Source organism: Leptonychotes weddellii, chromosome 4 (genome assembly GCF_054177405.1).
Source record: "Leptonychotes weddellii isolate Sample4059 chromosome 4, ASM5417740v2, whole genome shotgun sequence".
Classification (NCBI taxonomy): Eukaryota; Metazoa; Chordata; class Mammalia; order Carnivora; family Phocidae; genus Leptonychotes; species Leptonychotes weddellii.
The window spans coordinates 7,712,041-7,721,552 of NC_138372.1; positions in this window are offsets into that span (position 1 = coordinate 7,712,041).

Genomic DNA, 9,512 nt, shown 5'->3' on the forward strand with positions numbered 1-9,512 from the left:
TTAATTGCCATGTCCCTTTAGTCTCCTTTAATCTAGTCTTTTGGTCTTTCTTGTAATTGACATTTTGAAGAGTCCATATCAGATGTCTTGTAAAATGCCCCGCAGTATGAATATGCATGGTTGTTTCCTCCATTGCTTTGATTCATCGAGAATACTGCATGAGACATGTCCTGTACCCATTAGCACATCACCGGGAAAGACACGCAATGTTAGTTTGTTCTTTTTTGAGGGACCCTTCCATTTGATCACATGGTTAAGGTGGCATATGCCAGACTTCTCCATTGGAAAGGTGTCTTTTCCCTTTTGTGATGAGTAGAGATATTGCAAGACTGAATATACCACCGCATCCACTGATGATCCTTGTCTGGATCAGTTACGACACCGAAATTGCAAAACCCCGTTTGTCTCTTGGAGGCCCGAGCTTTCTGCTGGTGTGTGGCTTATATGCATGGCAGTGTGAGTTCGCTCTGCACTGGCTGGGGGTGCCTCATGAGTGTGATGGCCAAGGACTGTCCTCAGTGGCCTGTCTTGGCTCCTTTTCATCAGCCTTGTCCTTTGCTGTCCTTCACCACAGGGACTGGCTTCGCTGGCCCAATTAAATGGCTGCCAGTCCACTGGGCCAGCCAGCTGACTGTTGGGGTGTGTGTGTGTGTGCGTGCACATGCGTGTGTTGGGTGGGAGGGCTGTCTGGGGACTTGGAACCCAGAGGTAGGACATCTGCTATATGCCTGGGAACTCCGGGGTGCTGGGCTCTGGCCTTGGTTTCCATGGCAATGGGCAACCTCATTCTGTGGTCTGTTCTTCTCTAGACCAGCTGACAGTCATGGGGCCAGGGGCTTTGGGCCAGAGACAGAGGATGGGGAGGGGGCACCATCAGATTTTCTGAGTATCTTGGAGAAGAGAAGCACCAGATCCTGCTTACGTATCTTGGAGATGAGAACTTCAGGCAATGCTGTCTTCATTGTGTTGTAGAACAGACTTTTCCAGGGGGCTCTGCTGCCCTCTCCCCCTTTGCTGTAGCATGGACTCTTCCATCAGAAAAGTCTGTGACAAGACCTAGGTGGTGGCAGGGTCCAGCCCCTTTCTTCTGAGTTCAACTCAAGATTAAACAGATTCAGATCCCTGACTTCTTGATCTGATATGAACATGATCTTGACCTTCTGTTTACATGCATTATCTGTCTTGCTCCGCAAGTCTTTGTGGGTGGGTGTTAATATGATTCTTATTTTAGAGGCATAAGAATCAAGGCTCAGAGGACTAGAGCCACATGGCTGGTAAGGGGGTAAGGCTGAGCTGGGACTCGAGGAAACCTTGTGGTATATCAACTAAGAGCATGAGCTGCAATGACAGGCAGAGCTGGTGTCATCTTGACTCTTTCACTTATTAGCTGGGGGGTTTTGGCAAAGACAGGGGCTCCTTGGGACCCAGGATCTACTCTCAGGCTTCCAGGTTCAGATGCTCCATGTTCTCAGTTTCCCCAAAGCTCTCGAGGGAACTTATACCAATCAAAGTCCCCAGAGATGGATGTGTCCATGTGACTAAGTTCTGGCCAGTGAGAAGTAAGCGTAAGTGATAGACTGGACTTCTAGGAAGTCTCTTTAGAAGAGAAGGGCTATCCCTTCTGTTGCTTTTCTCTCTTCCTCCTTCCTGCTGCCAGAATGTAGTTGTGATGGATGGAGCACAAGCAGCCATCTTAGACTAAGAGGTAACCTTGAAGAAAGAGAAAGATCCTGGGTCCCTGAGGATACATGGGGAGACCCTATCAGCCCCCTACTGTCTATATCTGGACTTTCTTTGAAAACCTTATTATTATTGAGGTATAGTTGACATACACACACCTGGACTTTTGTATATGAGAATATAAACCCTTGTGCATTTGAGGCTCTAGTTCATGGTGATCTGATACCTGGCAGCTGAATGTTATTCCTACCCAATACACCAACGGGTCAATCTACAGTGAGAAAAAGCCCTTCCAATGACCCTGACTCCTACTCCTACTCCTACTCACCCACCATCTAGGACACCTGGACTGGGAATTCCCCAGAGGTCACAGCTAATATGGAACCAGCCGAGTATGCCCTGGGAGATGTCTGATTCTGGTCAGGGATGAGCCTGGAGTATACTTCCTGCCCATAGCAAGGCTTACCTCATGCCTAAGCAACCATCATCCTCATGCTGTCAGACTCGGTGGCCTCACTCTTCAGGACAGCAAAGGAGGAACACTCTTGCATACAATAGGTAGGTCACAACATGGTTGGTTAGACTCAACTCACCAGCCCCATGGAGAAACTTTCAGATGTGCCCCCCCAGCCTGAGAGCCACTCTCTGCCCTCCATTTGGATGCAGGAGCCACCTGGCCTCCTTTCTTTTCTGCAGCTCTGACCCACCATCTCTGAAGATGGTACATCTGCCTGTTCTTGGTTATTAGATGTTAATTCTGCTGACCTTGGAGGGTGACGTGTCCTGGCCTTAGATTCAAACAAGGCCTATCAATAGTGGTGGGCAGGGTGGGCAGCTGGCTTGTAGACCCTCCCATCCATTTGGCCCCGTCTGAGTGGACTGGCTGGTTTAAGCTGCTTTGCATGGCTCTCTTTTCTGCTCTGGATGCTCCTTCTTGCAGCTTAAGGCATTGGGTTGTGACTTGCAAATTTCCAGCCCCAAAGTGTCAATCTTCCTCTCTGCCTTTGGACTCTGGCTTTCTCTGGTGCCTGTGGGGAAGAGGGATTCAGTGTCATATTTTGGTAATGTCATCTAGGGAATCATGTAAGCACTGGAGGGGATGCCATCAGCATAAGTTGAAAGCATATTTTCCACAATGCAAACACTCACTGCAAAAATTCATCTGCCCATTCATCTGTCCACCCAAAAACCCATCCATTCACTGAGCGAACATTTATTGGGGGGCTCCCTGTTCCTGGCACTCTACCAGGCATGAGAGATAAATAAATAGGAGACAGTTCCTTTTCTCAAGGAGCCCACAGGCACACAGGCAATAATAACACGAGTTAGATGTGCTGGGAGAGGGGAGAAGTCAGGTCCCTAGGAGCACAGAGGGGCAGCTGTTCCAGCTGGGGGTAGTCTTAGAGAGGGGTCTTAGAAAGCTTCCAACCCAAGGTGATTTTTCAGCTGAGACCTGGAGGAGGAGTGGGAGCTGGTGGGAGGAGGGGAGGGATACCTGGCAGAGGTAGAAACTCTCGCCAGGGCCTGAGGCCAGAGCATGGAGTGTTCACTGTGTTGCAGGCAAATGGGTCTGGCAGGTGCGCGAGGCACCGGAAGTCGTGAAGGGGAGGTGGGCAGCATGTGGGTCTAATCTATCTGAGATGCTAAAGGCACTTTGTCTGCAGAGTTTCACAAGTGTTTGGTTTGCTTAACGAGGCAGGAGGGAGGGAACAATTCCTTATGTGAGTGCCCTAACACCACAGCCATTCTCCAGCAGGTGTCCTATTTCTAGCCCAACCTCGGATACAGGCCTAGCTCATCCCCAAACTGCTCAATGTTGGGAGAGCTCCCCTATCCTTCCCCGTCCCACTGGAGGAAGCAGCTGGAGCCATGTGCCTGCCCTGCTCCCCGGACAGCCCCTGACTCAGCTCAGCTCTCCCCTTCCCCTTCTTGGCTTTTGACGACCATCACCACCAGCCCTGCTTCCTGCTTCTTGTCCCTCCAGCAGAGCTGGTGACATTCTCCTGTTCTCTGAGGAGTGCTCCGGTCTTGAAGCCCTGGGAGTGGCCTGACCTGGGTCAGGAGGTCCAGGAGGGCTGAAGGGGCCGCTCTCCCAGGCAGGCTGTGGGGCAGCGAGAACCCCTCAGCTCCCTCCCCTCCTTTCTCTGCCCCTTCCCCAGGGTGGGGCAATCCTCTGGGAAACTGGTCATCTTGGGTCCCCTGCATTGGCCCTGCAGAGTTGTCCATTAGGACCATTTTGGCTGACAAGGGGCTTCTGCAAGAAAGGATGGACAGCTCAGAAGGTACCCAAACTCTGGGTCTGGCTGGGCCCTGAACAGAGGGGGGCCCTGGAGGCTGGGTTTCCTACAATCTGAACCAATTCAAGGGCAGGGCATTCATGTACTCTACACGACCCACAGACCACCCAACTCACACAGTACATAAAGCACACTATGGGCAACATACAATATACACATCCCCCACATTATACACCCATCAAACCCACACACACCACAACCATGTGACATGCACTATGCAACTTACATGCACACAGGCCCAACGTGCAACCCAAATTCAGTGAGTGCACGCACACACACACATACACACACCCATATACCATGTACATCCCACACAATGCATCCACTGAAATACATACAGAACTTTGTGATATTGATCATGATAATAGCTAGTGTTAATTGGTCGCATACAGTGCCAGGCACTGTCCCAAGAACTTCCCATACATAAACGAATGAAATCCTTACAACAACTCTGGGAAGTATTTACTACCATCCCCATTTTACGGCTGTCACGCTCCGGGAGAGAGCAATGTCCTTGTCTCTCTCCTGTGTGTTTCCTGTTGCCTTGACAGGATGCATTCTCTTCTGCTGCAGATGACCTGTCAGCCGCCCCCTCCTTCTCCCTCCAGCCCCAGCATGGGTCACAGTGACAACAGTGCCTCATGCAGGCCCCTTCTCTCCAGCAGAAGGAATGTGGTTGCCACAGTGATGATTCTCTTTGTTCCCAGCTCCCCAAGGACTCAGCCCACCTGCCAGGACCCGGCTGGCTCCCTGGCCTCCTGTTGCAGCTCAGCACGTGTAGGCGGTGAAAACATCAGATACAGCAGCCCAGGCTCGCAGACCTCTCAGTGTCCCCTCTTCCTGTTCCTCCTGGCCGCCCCCACCCTCATCCTCTGCCCCTCCACCCGCCCCCCCCACTTCTCCCCAGACCAGAGGGAACCTGTCCGCAGGGGCACCCCAGTGCACTGTGTATGACCGGTTGACCTTGCCCACAGCCCTCAGCCCCTCTCTCTCTGCTACCTGCTTTCTGTCTGGGGAAGCGCTCGGGTAGGGGTGTGGGGGTCCTGCCAGGGGCAGTGGCCTCTCTGGGGACCCCAGGGCAGCAGCCACATCAAACCAGAACTTTGTACTTGGCAGAGAGCCTCAGGGAGCCCTGGGGGCTTATGGGCTCCTTCACGTGGACCTGCCCCTGCCCAGATGCGTTAATGATGGTCACGGGGTGAGACCTGGCTGGGTGGGCTGGCCAGCGTCTGTGAGGCTTCCTGACCAGTCAAAATCCCATCAATCCTCCAGATAGAAGGAGACTGTCAAGTCTTCCTCAGCCTGCGCCCTCCCCTCGACAGAGAGCCTGGGCTGAGCAGGTCAGCCGGGAGTGGCCCAATGTCAGCCTGGGGCTGCTCTCTGGGGGAGTCAGGACGCCCCGTTAAACCCCACCCTATCTTGGGCACTGTGTCCAGACAGGAAATGTGAAGATGTTGGCCAACCCCTCCTCTCCCATTTTGTGTATAAAATGTAGATTTTAGGATTTGTGAGGCACAGAGGGGGGGTGGCCAGTTTGAAATAGTAAAGCCAGAGCACAGCAAGGGGAGGGAGCAGCTCCACAGACACTGTTCTGTCTGCGCCCTCCCCTGGCCCCCACACGCAGCCCTGGGTCACAGCGTCAGGGTCTGGTGGTTACTGGGTGGGAGGGGTGGGCTTGGGGAGGGGACGCAGGAAGTTACCTGCACTGGGCAGTGGGGGAGGTCTTTGTGAGGCCTCTTTCCCAGGTGGGTGGGTCCTGGTTGCAATGTCTGTGTGGGGCCTGAGACAAAGCTCCAGGGCAGACCCTGCTTTCAAATCTGAATAACCTAGTAACTGGGTGGCAGAGAAGATCCACCAAGCTCTGGTCTCAGTTTGTGGCTGAATGCCTGTTTCTCTACCTGGCTGGGCTCTAGAGGGGGGGAAATGCAGCATGTCTCCCCATCCCCACAAAATCATATATCTTAGGTCTCTGAAAAGCCTCTCTGGCCCTCTCTGGGGATAAGGACCCACCCCCCACCCCCCAGGGACCCCGCTGTTGCTCCACCTCCTTTCTTTCCTCTGGGGGCACACAGAGCACCACTGCCCAGTTTGGGGGGGTGTTATGAGAGCACGGGCTTGCTCCCCACCATCCTTTTCTCACTGTTCTCCCTCCTCCCTAGCTCCCTATCCTGCTTTTCCACCTGGCCTCTTGGAAAGGAGAAGGAGGGTAAAGAAACAGAAGATAAGAGAGAGAGCAGGGGGGTGGGGGAAGGCATGGGAGGGGCAGGTAGGAAGGGATGGAAGAGGGAGGGTGGGGAAGGGAGGGGAACGGTGTGAGGAGGTAAAAGAGAAGGGGGCACCCCTGGGCAGGAGCCCTCTCTCACCTCCTTCAGGTCTTCGTTCAAATCTTCCTGAGGGATTCAAGGCAGGCCTCCCCAAAATATGCCACTTTGGCATTTTGATTATTTTGAATTAAAGTTATTTAAGAAACAGCCAGTATAAGAAGGACACTCTAATCCTCTCCTGTCCTGAAAGCAGGAAATAATCTCCCATATGAGAGGTACCCTCCCTGTACCAGGAGAAAGAGAGACCTCCTTATCCCCAGAGACGGGAATTCTGGGCTGAGAAGGCCATATAAACTAACCTTGGTACTTCCTCTCCACTGTACTACCCCAAGCCCCAAACCCCTTTTGTCAATTCTTCACAAATGTATTGTTTCCTTGTCAAGAAAAGGCATTAAAAGCTGCCTGCTTTGGTTACTTCTTTGAGTCTCATATTTTTACTTATAACAGATTTTTTACACACACACACACACACACACACACACAGAAGCTCTATATCTGGACTTGAACTCATGATCCCGAGATCAAGAGTTACATGCTCTACAGACTGAGCCAGCCAGGTGCCTCTCCTATTATTATTTATTTTAAATTTATTTTTCTCCTGTTAATCTGTCTTATGTCAATTTAATTATTAGACCAGCCTAAGGATCTGGAAGGGAAGAAGGGGAGCTTTCCTCCCCTAGTGGCTAGCTGGCCAGGACACGGACACTCTGCTCGCCTGGGGCTGCAGGAGCTGGGAGACCTGGTGCTTCTGACAAGGTAAGAATTCTTACCACGTCAGTCTCTAGGATCTCTGCCTGCAGGGCTCTTTCTTTTTCTAAATTTAGATTAGTAGGGGAAAATACTTGTGGAATTAGTTCCTGGGGTATGGCGACTCTGGTAAGGATTTGGTGATGAGTACACTTATTTACTACTGATCCTTTTCCCTCCCAGAGATGGTGGTTGTTTTCTTTTGTCTACTTTATGACCAGTGAGAATATTCTCTCTGGTTCTCCCAGGGAGAGGATACATATGTATTTGAAAAAAAAAAAAAAAAAGCGGTGGGGGTTGGGGGGGAGAAGGAGGTGAACTTTTGGCTTGGTAAAGGCACCTTATTCTGTTCAACGGGGTGGGGGCGGACAATGTGATTCCGTGTATTTTGGAACAGCCATTTAAAGAGCCCTTGAGGCGGGGCGCCTGGGTGGCTCGGTCGGTCGTTAAGCCTCTGCCTTCGGCTCAGGTTATGATCCCAGGGTCCTGGGATCAATTCCCGCATCTGGCTGCGGCGGGAAGCCTGCTTCTCCTTCTCCCACTCCCTCTGCTTGTGTTCCTGCTCTCGCTATCTCTCTCTCTGTCAAATAAATAAATAAAATCTTAAAAAAAAAAGTTTAAAAAAAATAAAGAGCTCTTGAGGCAGGAGGAAAAATTAAAAATTAAAAAAATAAATAAAATAAAAACAGAGCTACCCCCGAACCTGGGGAGGCAGGGCCCCTACAAAACTGGGGCTTTGGGGCTCAGGCGGGCAGGATGGGGTCACTCTCTCCTTCTACTGGTGCCCAGAGCCCTGCTATCATCGGACCCAGTTGGTGAAGAGGTCCTGGTGTTGGCGGCGGAACCGGAACTGGAAGGAGTCAATGAGCTTCCGGACCTGTCTTGGGGGCACAGTGAGTTTGACTTCACTGCCGACGTTTGGTCCCTAAATGTGGAGGAACGAAGCCACCTATTCCGTTGTCGATAAAAAGAAAAGTTTCTTACAAAGAAAAAAATAAATAAAAATAAACATAGAGCCCCTCAATGCCTTTCCTTTCTTGGGCTAGTTCTGGGAGTGAACTTTCTGGATCTCGTGAGGGCCACATTTTTTGCACCATCTTGTGGGACACCTCTTGCATCCTTGGTTAAAAGCCATGAAAAGGTTTATTGGTTTGAGTTGTTATTGAGATGAATATAAGATCTTGTTCATCAATGACCAAAGGATCAATGAATCCTTTGAATTGGCTATATTTGAAAGAAAAAAAAAAAATTCTTTTAGAGAGCTCTCATCCTAAACAATCGTTTTATTGGTACCTTTGGAAAGACCAAATTAAAAAGTAGACACAAAGAAATGTAACAGCTAGCCTTAGGGACTCCCTTTCAACAAGATGAAAGAACAGAAATTAGAACAAAAAGTGAAGTCCCCGTCCAACATAAATTCCCTGTCCTAAAATTCCTCCCTGTCTCCTCAGCATATTCCCCCCCAGCCCCCAAACTCCTCCACCTTTCCCAGAAAATCCTTTAAACATCAGCTGCTTATTTCAGCTTCCCTTTTCCTTCAAGATTTACAGAGAACAACCCAGCCTAATCTCCAGGCCCAGGGTATACAGGTTACTGATGCAAATGCTAAAAGCCAGGAAATAAATTTAACAGAAGCACCTGGGATGGACAATAAGGCTTATTTTGCTGGACTTTATAATCAGTCTCTGCCAGATTCAAGCCTTCCTAGGCAAGGTCCTTTGTGGATATATTCTAAACCCCCACCCAAAGAATTCATGTCCCCTGGACAGCAAAACATAGTAATCTTTCGGTTTCCATCTTCGTTGGAAATTTTCTCCCTGATATAAAAAGGTTAATTCAAAAGAGTGTGTTTCAGCAAGCACATCAATGCTTAAGCCTAATGATGGAAAAGACTGTTTAGTTCTTTGAAGATGTCTTACAGGAATGAAGACCAAAAAAAAAAAAAAAAAAAGAGTGAAGATCAATAATTCTTAATTTACAACTTGACTGTTTAGAAAAACAAAAGCATAACTCTGAAAAGCAACTCAAAATCCATTCAGAGCCTTTCCTAATTGCCTCCAGGCATTTGCAGATATTATAAAAACTCAGGACATTGGAAGAACAATTGTCCTGCACTTAAAAAAAAGGAAAGAACATTTTAAATAGGAATTACCCTAAATGTCTGGTAATAGAGACATATATATGCAAAAGTCCTAGGGAAAACTTGGATACTCTTTCTGTCCCTTGAAGATGTAAATCTTACCATGTCTTTGGAATGTAAATACCCCAGGAGGTCATTAAAACTCTGTCCAGGTGGAAGAAAAAAGAAAAAAAAGAGGGAAAGAGGCCTTTTAAAAATACAAACTACTAGAAGTGCTCTCTTGCCCAAACTCTAGATCACAGCCTCCTTGAAATTACTTGTCAAGAAGAAATACAAATCTTAAGACTTCTCTACAAATATTAAGCAAATTATCTTTGCTTTTAA